Source organism: Mus caroli, chromosome 12 (genome assembly GCF_900094665.2).
Source record: "Mus caroli chromosome 12, CAROLI_EIJ_v1.1, whole genome shotgun sequence".
In the NCBI taxonomy this organism is placed as follows: domain Eukaryota; kingdom Metazoa; phylum Chordata; class Mammalia; order Rodentia; family Muridae; genus Mus; species Mus caroli.
In genome coordinates this window covers 35,740,477-35,767,130 of record NC_034581.1, presented here as the reverse complement: position 1 = coordinate 35,767,130, position 26,654 = coordinate 35,740,477, and the positions used below count along the sequence as shown (strand labels likewise).

General features: G+C 38.2%; 1 non-coding gene across 1 annotated transcript; it reads right to left on the bottom strand.

The window, feature by feature from the left end:
- Positions 1 to 10,047: 10,047 nt before the first annotated feature.
- Positions 10,048 to 10,177, bottom strand: LOC115032863. The gene has a single exon (XR_003838521.1). It is a non-coding gene; the product is annotated as a small nucleolar RNA SNORA17 (small nucleolar RNA).
- Positions 10,178 to 26,654: the final 16,477 nt, after the last annotated feature.

Sequence of the window (26,654 nt, the reverse complement as noted above, 5' to 3'; positions counted from 1 at the left end):
GCTGAGCAAGCCAGTGGAAGCAAGCCAGTAAGGAACATCCCTCCATGGCCTCTGCATCAGCTCCTGCTCCCTGCCCTGCTTGAGTTCCAGTCCTGACTTCCCTGGTGATGAACAGCAGTATGGAAGTGTAACCCGAATAAACCCTTTCCTCGCCAAACTGCTTCTTGGTCATGATGTTTGTGCAGGAATAGAAACCCTGACTAAGTCATCTACACCTAGTGTTCAGCAGCTATTTTTTTAAAACATTAAGAGATCCCAACTCTGTATTTAACAGTTTTTTAATGGAATTTACACATAATTCATATAATTCAATAAGTGCAGTGAAGTGTTATACCTGGCACCCTCACTGTTTTAAGTAACTACACTGTTAGCTTATGAGCATAGTATAAAATATGGTAAAAGTCCATTACATTTATTGTTTCTGATGCATCTTCTAGCTGGGTAGGCAGAAGCCATCATAGACTATAGTGACAATACCAGCAGTCCTGGAGTTTATGGGGACTAGAATAATGAAAACAGAAGAAATAAAATAAAATTTAAGAACATGCATCAGATATTTGCATATATTCAACATACTGATTAGGATCATGTGATATTAACTGTATCACTGAATCACTTAGTTGCCAATTATAGACCTTAACGCTGAAAGTATTTTCCTACTGCTAATTATTGATCTTTTTGAAGATTCTGTGACTATGTCACTAAGTCAAGTGAATGAAACTGAAGATTGGAAAGAGAAGTTTAAAATGAGTCAGAATGATATAAAGACAACTCTAGGGAGGCATTCCCGGTCATGACTGGTAATACAGTTTTAAAATTGAGAATTTTATTTGCATAACTTTTGAATAAAAATGTAATTTTTAATAAACTCAATGTGCTAAAACCATGGAAGAATTTAGAAAAGAAATTTAAATATTTATAAATAAAGATAAAAGACAACTATAGTGGGAAAGAACATAAAATAGTAACATTTTTAATGACAAGAGCATGCTCATTTTTTTTTTCAAGATATAACAAAGCAAAACAGTCAGAGGGCTAGGAGGGTGGTTGGAATTCTCAATGAGGAAATTTCACTGAAGCAGGACAAACAGAAGGTCCCTGGGGAAATGCTGGGTTTGTGGGCAGTTAGAACCAAAAAGAAGAGACTAGCTCTTGGCAGGTGGATAAACACTCGTGGCTGACTTTTCTTTCTACTTGAACTTCGTTGCTAAGGTCAAAAAATAGCTGAGGGCTCTGAGATGCAATAGCCCAACAGATAAATCAAAGCAAAGACTAGGGATGAGTAATGCAATTTAAACATTTGGCTACTGTCATCTGAGAGGACTAATGCATGCTAAAATAATGAGGAACAAAAAGACATAAAGTCTAGGTATGAGTGTGTTATTACTAATCTGTCTCAAACTCTATTTCCTAACTGGCTCTGTGTCTCTCCAGAAGCTCTATCAGGAAGGGAAAGATTAATTCACTGAGAGCATTTCTGAAGATGAGAAAACACCTTGGAGACAACTTGACAAAATGGCAATCAGTCTTAGGTCCAATGAGAGACTTACAGGAGGGATTCAAGGCCCAGTTTCCTCATTCACTATCTGTGTGACTTGAGCCTTGTCTTCTCTGGTTTCATACTTAACTTTAGAAAGAGTGTGTTACTAATGTCCATCTTAGGCTGTCATTGTAATTCAATCCAGCAATACTCCTACTTTCTTGCATAGTATGAAGCAAGCACTCAAACAGGCATTAGCTACTATAGCACAAATGTGAAGATTTTGCTACCGGCTCAGTAATGGTAATGATGCATTTCTCAGAACACTACTACTGATGCTAGGCATTAGTAAAGTTAAATCACATCTAGGAAGCATTTCCATTCACACTTTCCTCACTCACTGGATTGTTTTTTGCAGAAATCACTGTTAAAACAAAGGGAAGCTCTAGTTTGTTAATTATGTCTACAAAATTGTAAATGCATAACAGTTCTTTTTAGTTTACGTTGTATTCCCAGGTCAGCACTGTTGTTTTTAAAAGGATATTCCCATGACTTGTGGGGAAATTTTCAAGAATAGAAGAATGTATTCTTATTCTACAAATGATTTAAAGAAAAATCAAGGCAGACCCATGTTCAAATTAACCAGGAAGCTCATCTAAGCCCTTGTTCCCTTCACAAACATGATGGCCAGAGCCAGGCCCCAGACTTCAGTTTGTGGGTGTCTCCATTACTGGTTGTCTGATTTTGGATAAATAGCTGCATTTTATCAGTCATAAACATGCTAACCAAGAGAATAGATATAATTCCTGCCATGGCAGTTGGCATGTTTTAAAGTGATGAAAAGTAGAAATTTTTAGTATTATCACAGCAAATCACCTACTAGAATGTATAAACTGACTTCTCTAGAAGTTATTAGGCCATATGCTGTCAACGCTGATGGCCTGTATGAACTAAACCTATTAAAAAGTCATTCACTTTGAATGTGTATATGAGACTCATGGTAGCTATAAAAATTGTGATGATTCTAAAAGAATTTAATGAGAATGTATTATCTCATCCATTATATCTCATACAATAAAGTACTATATATTGTCCTTAGAAATGTCTATCAGTGATGAAGACTTTTCCTTCTAATTCATTAAATAAATATACAAAGAAATGGTTTTTTTTTCTTAAACCAAAGAAGTCAAATCTTGCTGAGGAAGATTGCTGATTGTCCCCCTTGTGCTTATATATATGCTTATATATATGCTTATATATATATGCTCATATATATATGCTTATATATATGCATATATATATATATATATATATATATATATATATATATATTTGCTCTTGAGTATGAAGGGTATTTTTAAGTCTAGCCAGAACATTATCACTTTTCCATTTAGTCTTCGCTAAGATCTCTGAAATAAGAATAAAACAATTTTATTATGATATGACTGAGTACTTTATACTTCAAAACAAAAGGCGCTTACTTTTGTTTCCTGGCATCTAGAAGCGACAGACTCATGTAGACTTCTGAGATTCAGAAAAAAAACACCCCAACATTTCTGGAATTTAATATTTAAATTTTATTATTGAGATTTTATATATGTATCCCATGAAATATGATCATTTTAACTCTCATACCATCTTATGACTTCCATATTCATCCCAAAGTTCCCCTTCCAACTTAATTTTCCTTCTCCCCTCCTCTTCCTCCTTCTCTTCTTACTCTTTGTCCTCCTCCTTTTCCTTCTCTCTTTCTTCTTCAATAACATTCTAAGTGGAATAAGTGCTGTTGAAATGTGTAGGAGTTGAGACATCCACTAGAGCATGGGAAACCTATCAATGGCCACACCCTCACAAAGAATGTGGATCCAATATTTCTTAGCACAAATAGTGTACAGCATATTTCTTTCCACAAGAAAGTTAATACAAAATACGTGTCTGACATGTTTGTCATAGCCTTCTAAGTGATGATAATACTTAACATTTATGGAGCAATTACTTCACATCCTGTACCATTTCAAACCTTCAATGATCCTCCTAAGAGTACCACAAGGTGACTATTATGCAGTATTCACGTTTTAATGTTGAGAAAGTGGAGTGCAGACAAGGGGAGTTCTATGCCCCATGTGGTTCTTCAGTTGGAGGTAATGGTGTTCTGTGCATCCAGCTACTCAGGCTCCAGAGTAGACCCAGGCATTCTGCTGTTCTTCCTACGTATTGCAAAATCTCATTATAAAGCTGGCTTTGGATAACCTGCATACTCTTGTTGATGTGCAAAGCCTTTCACAAAGCCTCATTATATACCACATGCTAACACACGCCAAACATTCATTACGAGGGAGTCTCTCATCTCATAATTTTAGTGCATTGCTTAACTTTACAAGTGATTATAGCTGGTGAACTATAGATCACTTCCACAATACAACAGTTAGAATTATATCTTTGAATTTTAAAAAATCTGCCAAATATATCAATAAATTTTCTAATTAGAATAACTATATTTTGATGAAAACAAATCTTAGAAGACTTGTAATTCATTAACATTTTATAGGGCTTTGTTTCTTATTTTTTAAACTATAGATGAAGGTTTTAGTACTTTTTCCCTCTCCCTAATCATGTTATAGACCATAACAAGGTTTTAGGGCTATATTGCTAGAACACATTACTGCTGATAGAAAATATCTGAGAAAACCCAGACACGAAACTTCTCGTCTTCTTTCCTCTTCTTGTGTTCCTATTAGACTCGTGGTAAATGTGTGTGTTTCTGTGAGTGTGTCATGGGTCAGGTACCAATCTACACTGACAGGGGTCAGAATGTGGCTCATGGGCGAAGGCAAAGCACAGCCTCTGAGATCTTTCTGGTCCTTAGATCTTAGAGAATGGGGAAGAGTGGCAAACTAAGGGCTCTATAAACCCGTAGTTTACAGGCAAGATGCAGTATTGGGACCTGATTCTTTTCCAAGAAGATTTATTTAGGTTAAGGCTGGAGGTGTCTGTGCTATTTTGTTAACTTTGATTCCATATAGTTCGAGGTATTTACTGAACTTTCACTGGTTACTTTTTCATCTAGAAAGGAGCATATTCTTCATAGGGCTGTGACTTTGTCTTCTATCAGAGTAGACATTCTTAACCTTAGCTCCCAAGAAAAGCTCTTGATGTAAGTTCATTTGACTCTGGAAGAAAACTTTTGGAAAAAGAACCATTCATGTTTCTTTGGGTTTGGGGTCCACTGTCTCACCTTTTAAATGCTTTGCCTTTGTTTGTTTGTTTGTTTTTTCTCTTATTTAGAATATTTTGTAAGTTAATCTGATTTGATTGCTACCATCTTAAAAGTCTACAGGGTTGTATGGAGGCTAAAATACATTCTGTTTGCAGTAATTACTATTTGTTTACTTAGACTGTCTATTTTTTTATACACTTGGAACAGAGAGCTTTTCTTTCACAATCTATCAAAATCAAACAGTTCCACAAGCTTGTAACTAACTTATTTGAACTCTATGTGCGAGGGTCTATAAAACAGGGAGGGAAACAAGTCACATAATAGAGTTGAGCAGATGGGATAGATTCAAAAAGCAACACTTGGGGAATAAAAAAGACTCAGCTGTGATGATTGTGGGTAAGTGCTACCCTTTTAATCTGAACTATCATGGACTATGGAGTTGAATTTGGAAAAGGAAATCAAGTCATACAGATCTTAGTTTCATTTCCAAAATCCTAGACACACCAAGGCTTCAGTTAGCAGATACCAAAATTGACAGGACTAGCAGGACATTTTTTCTTTCTCCTTTTGTTTTTATTAAAAATAGATTTTTTCATAGAATGTATTCTGATTATAGGTTCCCCTCTCTAATCCTCCCAGTTACTTCCCACTTTCTCTCCCATTTAGTACCTTTTGGTTCCTCCTTGGAAAACAAACAGCTATACAGAAATAATAATGAAATTAAATAAAATATGTGGAGAATCGCTTCTATTTAAGGCTGCAGTCGACCATGTCTGGATAGCTCCTCTGAGCTTGGCACAAAATGTAGGACTCCTTTGCTAGCAGTGCTTCCTTTTCTCTGCCTGACCTTATTTGGGGAGCCTCACCCCCATATCCTTTACCTGGAGAAGGTTGAGTAGGCCTTGGCAAACCTGTAAATTCAACTTCATCTTTCCTGGTAAGAGAGTGCCCAGCAAGTCCGTGGGATTCCTGACTGCCTCTCCATGCAAATGAGGCATCTGCAGTACTTTAAACACCAACCAATGATTTATATTCACCCTGAAAACTCCTTCCTGCTCTCCAAAGTTCATATATAACCCTTGTCTATCTCAGATAAGGTGTATGTACTCAAGCTGATTCACTGAAGATTGCTTAAGACAGCTGTTTCATTGAGTGCCATGTAAAAGTGCTATAATATTAAGTTCCTCGGCGAAGCTCCCTCACCTTGCCCCTCACCCCCAAAACATTGCTAGCCAAACCGGGATTCTGCTAGAGAGACCCCACCTGCTCCAGGCCCTGCTTCACTCTTCTGGCCCTGTGTGCAGCAGCATCTGAACACCCTGACTGAGAAAGTTCGCACCCACAAAACTACAAAAATAGGATTTTAAAAAATCTGTGTAGGACAAAATGAAAACCAAACCAAAGCCAAAACAAAAACCAAAGCAACAAAACAAACAAAAACCCAAAATACCATAAACAAAACCAAAATCCATCCCAAGCCAAACCAACCCAACTCAACCCAACCTAAACCAAACAGGAAAAAGCACAAGAAATATACATAGGCACAGAGATTAGCATGTTTGCACACACAGGAATTGTAGGATTGTGAAAGGCAGCTTGGTTCTTGGTTGAGTAAAGGTTAGAAACTCCAGTGGCCCTAAAGGGACAGCAGGAGTTTGCCTGGTTCCCAAACACTAGGCTCCTGACACAAGACTGCAGCCCTCTATAGATTTGTGACTATCAATCATGTAAGAGCAATGCCCCAAGCCCCTCCACAGGTAGAGGATGTAACCTGTGGTCACTTAGCCTCAAGACAGATCTCCATTTTAATGAGATACCTAAAGGCTTAGAGGCTTAGCCAATAAACTCCCCTTCCAGACACTCCTCCCTGTAAAAGATATTTAACCTCAGGCCTGCCCTGAGAAGTGGGGGTAGAGTTTTACTCATCCACTTTCCACCATGACAATAAATGCCTTAAAACCATGGACTATCTCTTTTCACCGGGATCCGTTGTGGGAAGCCACAGAGAAGGTCTTGCCTATAGATCCATGTCTAACCTCCAGTAGAAGGCCTCTCTATGCTCCTAGCCACTACCACCAAACTAAGCCTGTTAACAAGCCTAGGACTCTTCCCCTCCAGATCCATCCAGAGGTCCCCTTTTTTCTCCCTCAGCCCCCGGGCTAGATCCAGCGTGGGCCCTCATTCCATTCTCAGATCTGCATTGTATAAGATGAAATCTTTTTTAAAAAGCCCTTTTATTGTTTCTTTGTGAATTTTACATGGTGCACCTCAATCTCACCCATCCGTGTGCCCCTTCCCTCATTCCTGCACTCCACCCTTGCAATGTCTTCCCCAACAGAGAAAACAAATCTCATTGTGGCAGCTACAATGTGTCACAGTGTGTCCCACAGTATACCCATTTCTCCACACTTCTTCATTTGCAAATTTTTATTGCAAAGGCTTCTTGGTTTGGCACAAGGCGTCTGGCTTCTGCTGTTCTATTACTACAGAAATGTCACTGGAACCCCTCTCAGATATCCTGTTGTGCCTTGGAGATCCTGTAGTTTGGATCTGTAAAAACTGCCCCTTCAGATACTCCAATAGTTCATTGATGGGGTAAATGTTGGGATAGGTCATTCAAAGCCCTATATCTGGGCCTGAGAGGTATTTGAGCTGGCCAGCCTGGCTGAATTTCCCACTCTCAACCCATTGGGGCTGGCTTACTGGCAACTCCCACAACCAGGGCCAGCTTTAGCCTGCTGCTGAGGTGAGGTTAAGGGGACATTCCGCCAAGTGTTGCAGCTGGTGAGGGACTTGGCCAGTTCTCCCACTCTTATCACCCAAGTGTCAACTCTCCTGCCTGCCATAGGCAGCTTGGGATGAAGAACAGGAAGAAGGCATCTCTCCCCAGTCTGCTCTCTCAACTGCTGTAGCAGGTGAGGGACAGGGCCAGCTCTCCTGATCTTATGATACCAGAGTCAGTTCTCCTGCCTGCTGTACTTGGCAAGGGACAAGTCTTGGGGAGGGCATCTCTCCTTTGCCCACACTACTATACAGCAGACCAATTGTGAGGCCAGCTCTCCCATGCTCACATCCTTGAAGTAGCTTACCCATTTGGTGGAAACCATGGTTTTGTTCCAGGGCATCTGAGTGCTTTGCAGATGGCCCACCTTCTGAGAAATATGTGAGGGTTAGCTCCGGTGTGCCTGGCATATACTATTGTGACATTATCTGCAGCCTCAGATGCCTTTCCTGGGACTGGCTGTGGGGTGATCCCTTTCCTCCAGTATAATATATATATATATACACACTCTTGGTAGCTTTTTCTATCACTTTTTCTGTACTGGGTGTGATGATGCCATAATAGAAATTTCTTAGTAATTCTAAGGTAGATTTATTCAAAATATATGATGGAATTGAAATAATGATTATTGAATCAACTAAAAACTTAGAGAAAGTTTGATGAAGAACAAATAACAAACCATGCAGTTTTCCTGGGGCGCACAGTTATTCTCAGAAAAGTACATAATGCACACTAAGAAAGTAGCCCTTGCAAGAACTGATTAGGGAAGTTAATGAATACACATGAACATGAAGACATTAGTTCAAGAACAAGGAATTCATCATGTATATGCCAAAACCTCAAGTAGTTAAAAAATAGAAAAGGTTGGTCAAGAGTCAATAAGATCTTGTGCCAACAAGTACATTTTCTTATTATGGCCATGGTTGTGGAGGACAGAAATTAAGATACTGTGGAGGTAGACTCAGATAAATACTTGTAGTAAGTGTTTAAGACACAGTGTGTTAACCACAATGATCATAGAGATGTGATTAATTATGAGCCCACAAGTTTACATATCTGCCTGGAGAAAATAAAGCATATGCCAAATAAAATAAAATAAATACTTCAGAGAGCTATTATCTGGTTTCTTGGAATTTATTTGAGGAATTAAAATTGAAACTGTATACTTTATGACTTTGAAATGAAATAAATACAGAGAGGCCTGAGCTATTTGGGACCATCTCCTGTACAATAAACTCATGGTCATCTCCTTCATCACTCTGACATCACATCTATGCCGTTGGAGTCTTTGAAACTCACTGGAGCTGGACTCCAGCACCCACTCACCTGCCATCAAGGTCTCCTCTACTGTGTCGCCCAGGTGAGGTATGGGGCCTGCTCTCCTGAGTGCTGGAGCAGGTGAAGATTTGGGCAGCTCTACTCTTCTTATAGCTCCATCAGGACCAGCTTTTCTATACTTATGCCCTCAGGACCAGCTCACCCATGCTCTCACCACAAGGGTTAGCTATACTCTGCTGCCCAGGTGAAATGCAGGGCCCAGTCTTCCAAGTGCTGTAGCTGTTAAGGGGCAGGGCCAACTCTCCTGGTCTCCTGACCTTTGGGCAAGGTCTTTCACCAGCCATAGGTGGTGAAGGGGAAGAGGGTTGGAGGGTATTTCTCTCTTAGCCATGCCACCTAATGGGGACTAGTGGCAGGGACATCTCTTCCGTGCTTCTATCCCCTGGGACAATGGGCCTACTTTTTAAAGTACTGCAGCTTAATAGGTATGGGGTAAGCTCTCCTGGTCTGTCCCAAGGGCCAGCTCTCCTGAGATTCCTAAGTGAGGGTTAAGACCAATTCTGCAGCACAGCTCAGATATCACATCCCTGAGGCAGCAGTCCAAACCAGAACCATCCACCTGGCCTTTAGTGGTAATTTACCCTTGCTGCTGTGGGTCCACAGAGCCAGACACGACCCCCAGTGGCAGCACAGGCCAGGATCCTACCATGGTCCCAGTTGGCATCACTGGTTACTCACAACAGGCTTGTTCCTCACTACCCTTATAGCCTCCAGTTCTGCCTCTCTTCATTGTGTCTGAACAATTTTTCTGTTTCTCTCTTGCATTTCTTGAACACTTACTTGCTCCTCTTAGTGGTTCCTGGGGTCTCTGAGTGTCTGGGGCTGTTTCAGGAGTGGTCTCAGGAGGAAAATGCACCACTCGTGCATTATGGCACTGAGCAGGGGTCATATTGGGCATTGTCTGCCCTTCACCTCCACCACCACCCCCATTCCCACCTGTGCGCTGCAGAACTGATAGCCATGTCAGCTCTCCGTCTGGACCCCATGGCGCTGGTCTGGTGTTCCTCTCAGGGACACTCCTCATTTGGTCCTATCGACTGACCCATGCAAGGGTTGTCTTTCTTGGGCTCACTTTTGCCCTGAGTCGCAGAGCCAGGCTGGGTTCTTCTAGTCTCCCTGAGAGCCTGTCTGGGCCTGTGTGGCACCAGACTGGTTGTCATCTCAGGCTACCTCACTGTCCAGGACCAATGCCCATGACTGGTGGTTGGCTCAGCCTCCCTTTATTCAGGGAATATTAGGATACTAACAATTCAGATGTTCACAGATTAGAACATTGAGTGTAGACATAGCCTCTCTCCTCTCTGCCACCTACATGCACATGTGACATAGCAGCCACACTTGTAACACCTCTAGGGGAAGCAAGATGAAATCTTAAGTTGGAATTTTGATGGGGATTGCATTGAATCCATAGATTGCTTTTTAAAAGGATGGCTATATTTTTAATATATAAATTCTACTGATCCGTAGCCATGGGGATATGTCTCTCTTCCAATATCTTCTTCAACATCTTAAATTTTTTATTATACAGGGACTACACTTGCTTGATTTGAGTTACCCTAAGATATTTCATATTACTGGAGGCTATTCTGAAAGGTATTATTTCCCTCATTTTTCTTTTAGTGCATTTTAAAAAATATTTATTTATTTATTTATTTATTTATTTATATTAGATATTTTCTTTATATACATTTCAAATGCTATCCCGAAAGTTCCCTATACCCTCCCTCCACCCTGCTCCCCTACCCACCCACTCCCACTTCTTGGCCCTGGCATTCCCCTGTATGGGGGCATGTAAAGTTTGCAATAAAAAGGAGCCTCTCTTCACAGTGATGGCTGACTAGGTCATCTTCTGCTACATTTGCAGCTAGAGAGCTCTGGGGGTTCTGGTTAGTTCATATTGTTGTTCTACCTATAGGGTTGCAGACCCCTTCAGCTCCTTGGGTTCTTTCTCTAGTTTCTCCATTGGGGGCCCTGTGTTCCATCTTATAGATGACTGTGAGCTTCCACTTCTGTATTTGTCAGGCACTCACATAGCCTCATACGAGACAGCTATAACAGGATCCCTTCAGCAAAATCTTTCTGGCATTGTGCAATAGTGTCTGGGTTTGGTGGCTGATTATGGGATGAATCCCCGGGTGGGGTAGTCTCTGGATAATGCATCCTTTTGTCTTAGCTCCAAAACTTTGTCTCTGTAACTCCTTTCATGGGTATTTTGTTCCCAATATAAGGAGGAATGAAGTATCCACCCACTGGTCTTCCCTCTTCTTGATTTTCTTGTGTTTTGCAAATTGTATCTTGGGTGTTCTATGTTTCTGGGCTAATATCCACTTATCAGTGAGTGCATATCTAATGACTTCTTTTGTGATTGGGTTACCTCACTAAGGATGATATCTTCCAGATACATCCATTTGTCCAAGAATTTCATGAATCCATTGTTTTTAATTGCTGAGTAGTACTCCATTGTGTAAATGTACCTCATTTTCTGTATCCATTCCTCTGTTGAGGGACATCTGGGTTCTTTCCAGCTTTTGCTATTATAAATAAGGCTGCTATGAACATAGTGGAGCATGTGTTCTTATTACCAGTTGGAACTTCTTCTGGGTATATGCACAGGAGAGGTATTGCTGCATCTTCTGGTAGTATTATGTCCAATTTTCTGAGGAACCGCCAGACTGATTTCCAGAGTGGTTGTACAAGCTTGGAATCCCACCAACAGTGGAGGAGTGTTCCTCGCCAGCATCTGCTGTCACCTGAATTTTTGATCTTAGCCATTCTGACTGGTGTGCATTGGAATCTCAGGGCTGTTTTGATTTGCCTTTGTTTAGTCCATTTTTATTTGTTTATAGAAAGACAATTAATTCTTCAGTTATAGGAAATTCCTGGTAGAAATTTTAGGGATATATATATATACATATATATATGTATATATAATTATTAAATTATCTGAAAATGAAAGATTCTTTTACTTCTTCCCTTATTATTTATATTCACTTGATCTTCAATTGTTTTAATGCTCAAGTTAAGACATCAAGTACTACATTGAATAGGTATGGAGAGAGTGGACAACCTTGTCTTGTTCTGGATATTAGTGGAATCGCTTTGAATTTCTCTCCACTATGTTGATGTATACTGAGGGCTTACTCTAAGTTGACTTTTTAATGTTGAGGTATAGTCTTTGTGTCCCTCATTTCTCCAGGACATTTCTCCTGATGGGGTGCTGGGTTGTGTCAAAGGCCTTTTGTAAATGAGATGAACATTTTCTATTTTGTTGTGTTTATATGACAGATTAAACTTATGAAATTATCTATGTTGAATTATCCCTGAATCTCTTGGATAGAGACTACTTTATCATGGTGGATGATCTGTTTGAAGTATTCTTGGATTTGGTTTACAAGTATTTTACTGAGAATTTTTTCACAAGAGAAATTGGTTTATTATTGTCTTTTTGTTGGATATTTATGTGGTCTGGGTATCAGGGTAACTGTGTTCTTATAAAACAATTTGGGCAATGCTCCTCTGTTTCTGTATTTGGAATAAGTTAAGGAATATTGGTGTCGTCTTGGAAAGTCTTCTAGAATTCTGTGCTAAAGCCATCTGATAGGTCTATTTTGTCAAATATTAAGATGGCTATACCAAGCTTGCTTCTTAGGGCCATTTGCTTGAAATATCTTTTCCATCTTTATGCCATTAGGGGGTAGCTATCCTTGATCTTATGGTGTACGTTTTTGGATACAGCAAGAAGGATGAATCCTGTTTTCATATCCATTCTTTCAATTGTGATCAGTGTTTGATTTATTGGGGAATGTAGACCCCACTAACTTTGAGAATTTTCAGTTAACAGTGTTTGTTGATTCCTCCCTCCCCCACAGACTTGCTGTCTGGAATTATTTATTCTGTGGCTTTTCTTAGATATGATTATTTTCTTTGGGTTGAACATTTCCTTCTAGTACCTTTTTAGGGCTGGATTTGTTAATAGATTCTGCTTAAGTTTTGTTTTATCATAGACTTTATCCAACTATTGTGATAGAAAGTGTTACTGGGCAGAGTACTAAGAGCTGACTTCTGCAGTCTTTTAGATTCTGTTGAGGCTCTTCTGGCTTTTAGGGTCTTCAATGAGAAGTCAGGTGTGATTCTAATAGGTCTGTCTTTATATATTAGCTGGTCTTTTCCCCTCACGGCTTTTTAATATTCCTTATTTGTTCTATACATTTAATGCTCTCATTATTATGTGCCAAGGATACTTTCTTTTTTGATCCAATCTATATAATGCTCTGGATGCTTCTTATGTCTTTATAGACATCTTCTTTAGGTTAGAAAAAATTTCTTCAATGATTTTGTTGAAAACAGTTTTCTGTGTATTTGAGTTTAGACTCCTGTTCTATTCCTACTCCTATTATTCACTGATTTGGTCTTTTATTAGAGTCTCATGTTTCCTGGATCTTTTGAATTTAGATTTTGTTTTGATTTAACATCATGTTTGATTGAGGTATCCATTTTTTCTATGGCACCTTCAATGATGGGCATTCTTTCTTTGAACTCTTGAATTCTGTTGGCAAGGCTTTTGTGTGAGCTCCTAAATTTTTGATTTCCAGTTTTCTATCACTTTGTGTTTTCTTCATTTATTCCTTTTCTACTTGTGAGACTTGAATTGCTTTTTCCATTTTCTTCCATTGTTTGTGTTTTCTTAGATTTCTTTACCAGATTTATTCATTTCCTCTTTAAGGGCCTCTGACATATTTATAAAGACTATTTTGAAGCCCTTGTCTTATGCTTTAGCTACATTTAATTTTGCAGGGTTATTATTGTAGGGTTACTGGGCTCTAGCAGAGAAATATTATCTTGGCCATTACTAGGTGTATCTTTAAGCTGGGGTCTGGGTATATGGATTTGGGATGTGTGTAATTTCAGGTGCTGATATTTGGTCTTGCCTTTGTTTGGGTTGGTGTTTTGTTCATTTATTTCTTCTTCTTCTTCTTCTCTGGGACTTAAGAGAATGTAATGGTTGAGGGTTGCTTGGTAGAAAATACTTCTGAGATCCTGTCAGGTGTGCCCAATGGAAATTCCAGATAGAATATCTTTCTTGTTATTGGGAGCTGAAATTTAATGATGAAGATGGGCTAGAAGTGTGTAGGGATGCTTGAGGACTACATAGGATGGAAGTAAGCAGGGTGTTTTAGCAGAATCTGTTTAGTGCCCTAGGAATGGGGCCAGCAAGTACGGAGAGGCTACATGGCTGGTGTATTACATGGCTGGCAATGAGACTAGGGAATAGCATTTGGAAGACAGAAAGAAGGGTAAAGGTCTGAAGATTGCCTATCTGCTTCCCTGAAGTTTTACAGGGAATTCCTCTAAGACTAAGGGATGGCATAGTAAAGGAGGCTGTAGGAGGAGAGCTGCATGATGTGATGAAGATGACAAACGAGAAAGTGGAGAGATCACAACAGATGGTCTGCTACAAAGGTGATGATGAGATTAGGGAATTGGACTTGAAGGGAAACATGGAGAATGAATCAACATTTGCAAGGAAGCCTTTGGATGTCCTCTTTCCAAAAATATTAAGGTTTTTAAAGCAATGATTAAAGTTGTCACTTAAACATATAAATTAAACAATAAGCAATAAAGAAAACTCACTATAAGCCAGACAGTATGACATGTATAACTTGTAATCATGAGTCTAACTTATACCCAGATCTTTGAGCACAGTGTGAAAATAAAAAAAGGGTGGCATGAGGGTGAGTCTTTGAAGCCAACCTTCATGGTTTCAACTCAGCCTTTTCTGTCAGCACAGGCTAGTATCTCAATGCACTCTTTTCCTTCATGTCCTTGGATACTAGAACACAAAGTGAGCACAAACCTTTCTGGGAGAGCTACTAACCTGTCTTTACCATAAGATGGCAGTTGTGTGTGCAGAGCTTGAACATAGCTGACTTGACATCGTAGTCACTGGGTTGCACATGTCATTACTAACTGTTATGATAACAAGAGAAACTTCTATACAGAATCAGATATGAAAGAGCTGCATAGCAGAGACCTATAGTATTCTTGGTCCATGGCAAGTATGTTTCTTGTCTGGACATGGAATTAAACTTATTTTGAAAAGATCCATTTTCTTTTGTCCAGCAGATGAGTCAAAAATTCCAACCCTGCAAATATCTTTGGTGTTAGAAACACTTTCTTATCTCCTGAAAAATAATCACTCAGAAAGAGCACGCAAAGTCTTTTCTTGGGTATAGATTACCTCTTTTATGTTTCCTTTTTTTTTTTTAAGGAAACTTGTGTCAAATATAAGTTGACTATTTGAAATTTCATATTTATTACAGCATATGAAAGTGAATCTTTGGCCTTACTATTCTTTTTAAACCTCTTTTTGTTTGGGATTTCTCTTTGACTCCAGAGCTCTTCTTATGTGTTTCTGATGAAAACTCTTTGGAGAATTATCAATTGTTCCACTCTGAAGCAGAACTCATGACTACATTTATTCTTTGAACTGACAGATGATTAAGGAATAGAGGTAAATGTTTATTCTTTAACTGATAGCACATAAAAAATAATCAGAAGAAAATACAAATAATGTTTGTTAGTTGGTCTTCATATTGAATTACATGATTTATAAAATGAGTAATTGGTCTTATGATGTAATGCATACTTTCATATTTTCAATGAGATATAACATCCTATACTGACTGTTTTTGGCAAAATTTACACATATGTTATAAAAAGGTGGAAAGGGGTCATTAATAATAAAGGATCTCCATCATATACGTAGATGCTTGAAGGAAAACTCACTGCATTGATCATCAGTACTTACTTCTTTGGGAAATAATGCAGTGATTAATGCATTGTAAACACCAATAAATGCTGAGTGAATAAGCAAAGTGAAGGGTCTGAAAATTTGGAAGTCAGAAAACAGTGAGCTTTTTATAACACTGATTCATGCAGACCTTGTTGGCAGTGCATAGGGTTTGAAAGATGATATCACACTATAATTCAATTTTTATTCCATTAGAAAATTCACTTTAAAAGAGCTATGAAGTTAAAAAATATACCAAAGTTCTCCTCATTGGATCATATCTTGTTATGCTTATAGTCAGTTGTGATAATGTATAATTTAATAAACACCTATTATATACTATAATTTTAGAAAATTTGTCCAACTATCCTTTTTAACATCTCAAAAGTTAGCACCTCAGCAAATAAAACCATAAAAAAAAAACAAACATTGGGCTAAGGCTAACATATAACCACGTTCTTGACAGTGATCAAATCCAAGTTCAATTTGATTTTAAAACACTTTAGTACTTCTATGATATGACTCTTTCTTAGAAAGATGGAACAAATATTGTGTACTACATGATACCTAGAACTTATCATGACAGGTGTTGTTAATTCATATCAAGGACACATTTCATAAAAATGCCCATCTCAGTCTCCACAGTGCTCCAGAAACTGATAGAAAAGTGGTGTTATGCCCTTGTGGGAGAAACAGATAATCACAAATTACAGATGTTTATTGAGAAGATACAAAGGAGATTTGACCTTGAAAGGGCACAGAGCCCCAGGAGAATCGGAACAAAGAAAGCCATGTTGAGATTTAGGGTTGATTTAATTGGCAGTTCCTATGGAAGTTGGACTTGCCATTAAAACAAGGAATTCTAGCATAAGAGGTAATAAATTGTCTTGGCATTTCGACCCACTAGTCCCTCACACCTGAATAATAACAGGGTTTGCTATTGGGATGCAGAACAGATTGACAAGAGTACTTGGTGAAACTTCCTACAACTGATTTTTCATACTGCTACCACATGTGAAATATATATATATGTATATGGGAAAGATTGGAAAGATAACTTAAAATTGATAAAAGAAAAATTATACAAATTCTCAGCAAACATTGCTAATTTTAAGATGCATAATTTTTTTCTATAAAAGAATTTATCATTTCCTGATATTCTGTAAATAAAAGTATATTCATTTGACCTCCAATTTAAGGATATTTGGGCTTTAGTTTAAATTTAAGAATAATCTTAAATATATAGATTTAAAAAAGAATATAAGCTCTCAAAAATGCAACTAAGTTAATGGTGCCAATGACATTTTACAGCCTTAATTACTGAGAAAAGCACAGAATTTATCACTAATTGCTATTTCAACATAGTAAATTGTGGATTTTTTTCATTATTGTATTGATTATTATTCCAAATTTAAAAAATTGAACAAAGTGTTTTGTATAGTCCATATTCAATTAGTTGAATAATTATATTACATTTTAATAGAATAGTCTTGGAGTCAGTAAGGCAAAACATTTATAACACAGTTTTATTCCAGAATTTTATTTGTTTCCAGATATTTAGGCTTTCTGCCTATTATTTTTATGATTAACATTAAAAACATTAAAAACATCAATTTAAGATGATTCTGAAAATATTAAATCATTGCATTTATTTTCTGAAGCAGTTTAAATACAATAAATCAAATATGAAGTATGTAACATTTTGGATCACATTTTAATCAATGTAAAAGCCTCTCGTATTTTGAATCATATGGAATAGATTGTTCTCAAGTTTTTAAAAATATTATTTAACTAGGGCCTGAGAAGATGACTTAACTGGTTAATTGTTTGCTGAGCAAACATAAAGATGTGGGTTTGGATCCTAAAAGCTCACCTTAGAAGCTGGTCATGGTCGTGAGATGCATGGTTATAACCCCAGTTCTGGGAGGTAGAGACAAGATCCTCAGAACTGTGGCCAGACAGTCTAGCTGTTAGATGAGTTCCAGGCCCAGTGAGGGAAGCTGCCTCCAAAGGCAAGGTGGAGAGCAATAATAGAAGACACTTAATAACAACCCCTGGCCTCCATTCACACAGTGAGACATGTATCCACATCCACAGCCACCTGTAATAAGTAAGTAGCTAAAATAAATAAATAAATAAATAAATAAATAAATAAGCAAATAAATAAAAATAATGAATTAAATAGATAAAAAACAAGTGCAGGAATCAGCAAGCACTTGATAAATAATTCACTGTTATTTTTAACTAAGCTGAACTGGTCTCTTGTCTTCAGGAATGGAGAGGATCTACTGGACCATACGCATGAGGGCCAGGAAAGGAGAAAAAGCTTAATTTATGGGGATGACATTAGCATGTACTTTCCTAAACACTTTGATTTTTTTTTTCCTACGACTTAAAACTGACATTTTGATATGACTTTGCCTAGATTGTGATATTTTGATTCTCAAAATTCTGATACAGTTATACAAATCCATCAACTGTGACCATCTGTTTTTACCAAAAAGAACCAAGACATTCCAGTGTTTTATGTAGGAGTCAGGGGACATAAATCTAAGAAATGTGATAGAAGGAAGTTGGAAGAATTAGGGAGAGAAAAAACAAAACAAAACAAAACAAAACAAAACAAAACAAAACAAACAGCAGCAACAACACCACCACCCATTGGTGTAAGATTAGGGAGCCTGTGATACTTCAGCCATTTCTACCAATCACTCTCCCACTGGAGCAAGTGTCACCCTTTCCTCCCAAATCTTGGTCCATCACACTCTCTCCCCCCACTCTTTCTACTTGTGTATCTCCAACTAGTGCTTACACTTGGGAAAAGGTAACAGAAAATGAACAGCGAAGGGGTTGGGGCATCCAGTTTTATGAACAGAAAATTCCAGCATTAGAAATCAGAATGTGAAAGGGTAAATCCAAGGCTAAGAGATTTTATGCACTGTTCCCCTTGATGAATTAAAATGAAGATTGTAGTAGTTTCCCTCATTCTCCACAACCTAATAATTGTCTGAGCTTGCTTTAGCCACTACAGAATATATTTGTCACCATTTAGAGCCCATTTAGGTGGGAACCGACACATTAATTGATACATTATTTGAAGACTTTCTGTTACACTGAGATACATAAAATGATGAATACAGATAGCCCAAATATTAAAGAATATGTTATTTTAGATCCTTACCTAAAATATAAAATGTGCTTAAGACCAATAGTTCTTCTGTTATTGCTTGTCACAGTAATGGTTAGCCATCTCTCCGCAGCTTATGGTGTATTCTGGTAACTGCCATAGGAAAAGTTACATAGGAATGTCTAACCATGTTATATGTGCAAAGTTGTCAAGCAAAGCTCATTCAGCTAGCATGACACATTTGAGAGTGGAGGGGATTATGATTTCAGTAATGCAGGTTAGGAATTGGGTTTTATTAGCAGAGGTACCAAAACATGCAAAAGTTTCTAATTTGAGTGCTGAACTCTGGAGGCCTAGCATTTTATAAATAAGCTATCTGACACATGCCAGATGCAAAGCATTAATTTTGGAAATGATAGAGATTATTTACGGAGTATATTGAATTATTGATTTTAATTTTTGTCACTGTTTTTCACTTTACCACTTTAAATGTTCTAAAGCCACAGGTTGAAAGCCATCATACGCCTGATATTATGAATGGGTCTTTATACATTGTGTTGGTTTGAATGAGAATTGCCCCTAGAGGCTCATATATTTGAATACTTGGTCCCAATTCTTGGAACTGTTTGGATTAGGGTATGAGAGGCAGTCTTGTTGAAGGAGGTATGTCACTGATAGTAAGCTTTGGGATTCAAAAGACTCAAATCGTTTTGAGTCTTTTTCTCTTTGCTTCCAATTCTGGTACTAAGTGTAAGATCCAGGTTACTACCCCAGTGCTATGCCTGCCTGCTGCTATGTTCCCTGCTATGATGATTATCACAGACTCTAACCTTTTAAAATTATAAACCTCAAACTTTTTCTTCTTTAAATCACTTTAATCTTGATATCTTATTACAGGAACAGAAAACTAAGATACATAACATATATGTTTGTATGTATGCATGTGTGTTTGTGATGCTTATTTATATAAACCCTGGGTCCTACACATAGTACACAAATACTATACCAATAGTCCAAATCCAAAGAGAATCTTGTTCGTTTGGTTGTGTGCACGTATGTGTGGTCTACACATAAATGTGCATGCTAATGTTCATGGTGGAGCACATATGGGGGCCATGGGGAAATGTTGTATTGCTGACTGCCTTTATTTTTCTTCATCTCATTCTCTTGATCCAGGGTCTCTCATTGAACTTGGACTTAGGCAAGCAATCAGTAAACCCCTGCAATCCCCCTGGCCACACCCAACACCACCACAACCCTGCAAGTGCTTACAAGTGCTTAATCCCATGTTCAACATTTACAGCTCTAGGAATTTGAACTCAACTACTCATACTTGCATAGGAACATTCTTATTTTCTGAGATACCTCCACAGGCCCTGCCTCTATATTTTTAAAAATAACACCAAATTTAATCTCACTGAAACCTGGCAGTTTATACATTGTGGTGGTTTGAATGAGAATTGCCCCATAGGCTCATATATTTGAATACGTGAATATTATATATTTTAAAATATTGAATACTCATATTTTTAAAGATAACATCAAATTTAATCTCACTGAAACCTGGTAGTTTCTATTTTATCCTACTATGTAGGTCTCTAAGTGCTCTAGTTATATTATAGAATATAGAGTGCAGAACTGAGTCTATATCCATCATTTAGCAATTTACAGATTCAATTCCCATCAAAATTCCAGCACAATTCTTTACAGACCTAGATAGAGCAATTCTCAACTTTATATGGAAAACCAAAGACTCATGACAGCTAAAACAATCCTGAACAAAAAACAAACAAACAAACAAACAAAAACTTCCAGAGGTATCACCATCCCTGACCTCAAAGCTGTACTACAGAACAATAGTGATAAAAAAAATTGCATGGAATGGATATAGGAACAGACAGGTTGGTCAATGGAATCAAATTGAAGACCTTGAAATAAACTCACACATCTATGGATACTTTTATTTTTGACAAATAAATCATAACAATACAAAGGAAAAAAGAAAGCATCTTCAATAAGTGATGTTGGTCTCACTTGAGGTCTGCATGTAGAAGAATGTAAATAGATGCATATCTATTACTGGGTACAAAATTCAAGTCCAAGTGGATCAAAGAATTCAATGTAAAACCAGATACACTAAATCTATTAGAATAAAAGTGTGGAAGAGCCTTGAACTCCTTGGTACAGAGACAATTTTGCAAAGGACACTGTTAATTTGGCAAAATGGCAGCATACAGACTGGGAAAAGATCTTCACTAACCCTACATCTAACAAAGTGCTAATATTCAAAATATATAAAGAACTCAAAATTAGATACCATTAACCTAAATAAACAATTAAAAATGGAGTACAGAGTTAAACAGAGAATTCTCAACAGAGGATTCTCAAATGTCCAAGAAGCACTTAAAGAAATGTTCAATGTCCCTAGTCCCCACGGAAATGCAAATCAAAATGATGCTGAGATTCCATCTTACACCAGACAGAATGTCTGAGATAAAAATCTCTAGTGATAGCACATAGGAGCAAGGAGCAAGAGGAACACTTGTCCACTGCACTGTGGGATGCAAAATTGTACAACCACTTTGGAAATTAATTTGGCAGTTTCTCAGAAAATTGGAGTAGTTCTGCCTTAAGAATCAGCTATACCACTCCTGGGCACATACCCAAAAGATGCCCTACTATACCACAGGAACACTTGCCCAACTATGTTCATAGTTATTTGTTTGTAATACACAGAAACTGGAAACAACCTAGACGTTCCTCAACTGAAGAATTGATAGAGAAAATGTGGTACATCTATACAATGAAGTACTATTCACTATTAAAAATAAAGACATAATAAATTTCACAAGCAAATTAATGGGACTTGAGAATATTATCCTGAGTGAGGTAACCTAGACTCAAAAGGACATGTATGGTATGTACTCACTTATACGTGAATATTAGCCATTAAAAATAGGAAACCCATGCTACATTCCACAGATCCAAACAAGCCAAAAAAAGGAAAGCCCAAGCAAGGATGTGTGAATCTCACTTAGAAGGGGAAATAAAATAGGAGGCAGATGGAGGGAGGGAATTGGGGGGGCTGTTTAGGATCAGGTGTGGGAAGGGACAAGAGAGATGGCCAGATGGCCATGAGAATGAATGGAAATTTGCAACTGGAGGAGAGGACATCGTGAGGATGTGCCAGAGATCTGCAATAGGAGAGGCAGGTGAACTTAGCTGTGACTCACAGCATTGGGGATATAATAGAATGTGAAGAGGCCACCCATATAGTTAGATGAGAACCCCAGTGGAATAATAGGGTCACTAATCCATCCACAAAACCATCAACCCCAAATTTATTCTGTCTACAAGAAATGCTGGGACAGGAGGAGAGACTGAGGGAATGGCAAAGCAATAACCAGCACAACTAGAGACCCGTCCCTAGGGCAAGCACCAATACCTGATACTATTAGTGATAGTGTGTTATGGTTGCAGACAGGAGTCTAGCAAGGCTGTCCCCTGAAAGGCTCCATCCAGCAGCTGACTTCAAAGGGATGCAAAGACCTACAACAAAACACTAGGCTGAGGTCTGGGACTCTTATAGAAGGATTGCGCACCCTGAAGAGGATAGGATCTCCACAGGGAGACCAACAGAGTCAACTAACCTGGACTTTTGGAGATCTCAGAGACAGAACCATCATCCAAAAATCATGCGCAGGAGGACCTAGATCCCCTGAGCATATGTAGCAGATGTGCAGCTTGGTCTTCATGTTGGTCCTGAATAACTGGAATGGGTCTATCCCAAAAGCTATTACCTGTCTGTGATATATGTTCTTCTAGCTGGGGTGTCTTGTCTGGCCTCAGTGAAAGAAGATATAGGAAGTCTCTTCCTACAGAGACTTGATGTGCCAGAGTGAGGGGATTATTATTATTATTATTATTATTGTATGTATTATATATGTATTTCTGTGTGTTTGTATGTGTGTGTGCATGTGAGGCTAGAAGAGTAACTCAGATCCCTTGAAGCTGAAATTAAAGGTGGTTGTGTGTCACTCACAGTTGGTGCTGGGAACTGAACTCTGACCCTTCTGATGAGCAGAAAACAATCTTGATCACTAAGCCATCTTTCTAGCCCCAAGATGAAGTTTCTTAATCAAATCATTTTTCTTAAGTTTTACCTTTGCCTTGATTTCTTTTTCTGTATGACAAATTCATCAGTATCTTTCACACCTCAGACTTCTTTATAACCCTGCAGAACCCATGACACACTCCCTTACCACATAGTAGGTACTGGCATGAAAGAATGTTTATTAAGTTCCTAGGAAAACAAATTTCTATGGAGACTTACTTATGGTATTTATCAATAACAGTTTTAATGACTAGAAAAAAAGAAGGTTTGGTATTTTAGAGGCTAAGAGAATGTCTCATTGCAAAATTTCCAAAGTTGACAAAAGAGATTGATTTTATTGTGAACCATCCACAATGTCTTTGATCTACTGTCCTTTCCACCTGCTCCTTTCCCTTCACAGTACTCATAGCTGTATCACATTCTCCAGTGTTCATACAAACATTTGGATGCATGCACCAGATTCAAGATGCCTGCTCATCCAAAAATTACATCCATACGCAAGGCATGAGATCCAGCCCTACAGCGTATCTTTGTTTTTGCAACCGATTGTTTTTGGCATATTTGCAGAACAAAGTTTCCTCCAAAACAGCATGAAAGTAAATCAACAATTCTAAGTCATTGTACTTACCATGACATGCCTTGCAGTAACTAGCTCCTATGTTTCTCTCTAGGGCACCCCAGGGTATTTGGGAAGGGGGCTTTTGATGTGAAACTGCATGTGGATGAAGTGGGGATAGTGTTTGTACAGCTGCTGGCAACCTTAGAAACTCTGCTCTGGGAATACGCTTTAAGTGGAAAGTGAAAAAACAGAGATTTCCCGTAGTGTAAGCATAATTGTACAGCAACACGACTTCATCTTTTCTCTCCTTCATCAGTTATATACTTCATGTGAAAGTTCATTTTGCTGCATTAGGTCAGACGAGAATCTTCACCTCTACCTCTCTCTCTCTAGAAAAGACTAGATATTTGCTGTGAATTCTCCTCTGTAATTTAAAATCACAATAAGGGTGTGTGCACATAAGTATATTTCTACAAACACAGGTGTCTTAGTCAGGGTTTCTATTCCTGCACAAAGATCATGACCAAGAAGCAGTTGGGGAAGAAAGGTTTTATTCAGCTTACACTTTTCACATTGCTGTTGATCACCAAAGGATGTCAGGACTGGAACTCAAGCAGTTCAGAAAACAGGAGCTGATGCAGAGGTCATCAGGGGATGTTTCTTACTGGTTTGCTGTTTGCTTTCTTATAGAACCCAAGACTAACATCCCTGAAGTGGTCAACACCCACAAGGGGCCCTCTCCGCTTGATCACTAATTGAGAAAAATGCCTTACAGCTGGATCTCATGGAGGCATTTTCTCAACTGAAGCTCCTTTCCCTGTGATGACTTCAGCTTGTGTCAAGTTGACACATAAAACTGGCCAGTACAGCAGGCAAACAAAAACTCTTTGCTGGATTTATTCCTTGGTGTGGCCATTACAAGTTGTAATTGAAACTTTTAAATAAATCTATTGATTTATCTGCAAATATCTGATCAGAACTCAAATTAGCTCTTTCTTTATTTCAGTTTCCTAATTATCAATATCCTTACTGAAATTGGAGTTACCCTTGTGGCAGGAGGGTAAGAAAGAGAGGGGGGAAAGCCAAGGGGATGAAGGAGAAAACAGAGGAGGAGGAGTAGGGAAGGAACTAGAAAGAAAGGGCAGTGGGGACAGAAAAGGGAAAGGGGGGCTTAGAAAGATGAGGAGAGGACTAGTTAGTGTTTGTTCTTGAAGAACAGGTACTTCCAAATCAGCATGGTCCTACTCCCTGTTACCCCATCACGCAGGTGCTAGAAAAGGGATGGTTGTGAGTTTGAGGCTAGCCTGGGCTGCACAGTAAGATCAAAGAGGAGAAAAAGCAAGAAGATAAAACAAGGGGCTGAGTTATAACTCAGTGCTGAATATTGCTTAGCATACACAAGGTTCTGTTTGACGACTTGCCTATCAAACTAGAAAAACCAATAATATGACACCAGATGGACTAGGATGAGATATAGAGAGGAAGAAACAGCAGCATGAATAAGAAAGAAAGCAGAACTGACATGTGGTGCCCCAAAATGAGCATGAAACTAAGCTCAGGCCAAATTTACATAGCCACTGAAAGAATAGGCTTTCCATCGTGGTCTGAAAAAAGGACACAACTTAAATATGCAAATAAATCTATAGTACATTTGTATGTACATACACAGCTGATATGTGTGTAATGGCTTAGAGTATTAACTTGTCTCAAAGAACGATTTAAATGTTACCTTTCATATCTGCTTAGAATCAGAACTACATATTCAAGTGAGAAATTTAGAAGAATCTAAATGTTCTCTACAGTCTGTAGTCTTGTGCTGAAAATGTGTTCTCTTGTTTTCTGGTCACAGCAATTCAACAAACTGCACATTTGTCCTACTGAGTAAAGCTCAAATTATCTACAACCATAAAGTAAGAGACTCTTGGAAATGATTTGATTTGCACAGGGAAAAGCATACCAGAACACACATCAGTTTTAGAGCATTATGTAAATCACTCCTTTTTATTTTGCTTCTAAGTTTGTAGGTAGAACACATAATTCATCTCTCAAACATCTGTGAATATAAATATCACAGCACATTCGTAACTCTGCACACACGATTTCCTGAGCATTTTGCCTTCACTTTTCAACTGTGCTCTTTTTTGTAACCACTTACGAATTCAACGAAAAAATCTCAAATGCTACCTTGAGAGGAGGAAATCTGACTTGTGTTAAACATCATTTGAATTTTGACAACTTAATTGAACCACATGAAACTGAGAACAAAATGAGCAGCACTTCCATTAGATTGGAGCTTTTATAAAATGTTTCACTAGCGAATCTTTTCACATCTGAACTCTGATTCACCTGCAGGCCTTCAGAAACCAAGTTGTTCAATAAGATTTAACCAGGCTGCAGTGTCAATAGGATGAATCTTTGATTTCTTATTGTGGTTTTTCTTGATAAGCAGTTATGTCTATTTCTTATTTTAATTTTTATTAAATATTACAAAGTAATACCATATGCATAGTTTTCCCCCATGTTTACTATTTACAAAAGGATGGCAACTTCATTAGTACTTTGCTTTCTAGCTACTAGCTGGAAGATTTTAGTTTGGTGAGCTCAGAGTTTTAACGCTCTGATCAGACAGATTCATGTGATCAGAGTATGCAAAGAATGTTTAGGTGTCCCTTTTGTTCAGGAGGTACAAGGGTTTCAGGCTCCCAGGCTTCCAGGGATGAAGGGACTTATTAGTGAAAGATTGTTTCCCAGTGGACTACCATCAAATAAGATGAATCCTGAGGGAACTGGGCACAAATGCTCACTATCCATACCTTTGGAGTTCAATCTGAATCCATGAAAATTTGAATCATTTGGAACTGAATTTAGATGATTATTGCAGTTGAGTCACACTGTCAAAGATTTGTACATCCCATAATTTGGTAAACTCTGGAGATTTCAGATCAGAGAACACTCTTGTCTGGTCAGAGTAGATGACCTTATTCAAATGTGTATTTAGTGTGAACTAGCAGCAATTTTTTTAAATTCTAAGACATCAAAGGACTAGGTTGATGGAAGAATTGTTTTCAATATGGACTTTTGAAATAATTCCCATACCTGTGATCAAGCAACTTTGCCCAGAAGTGATGTGTGATGGCTGTTCCTGGTTGTCACCTTGACTTCATCTGGAGTGAACAAAAATCCAGAAATGGGGGGTACACCTGTGATCCAGATCTTGAGGCTGGAAGATACAGATTTCTGTCCTGGA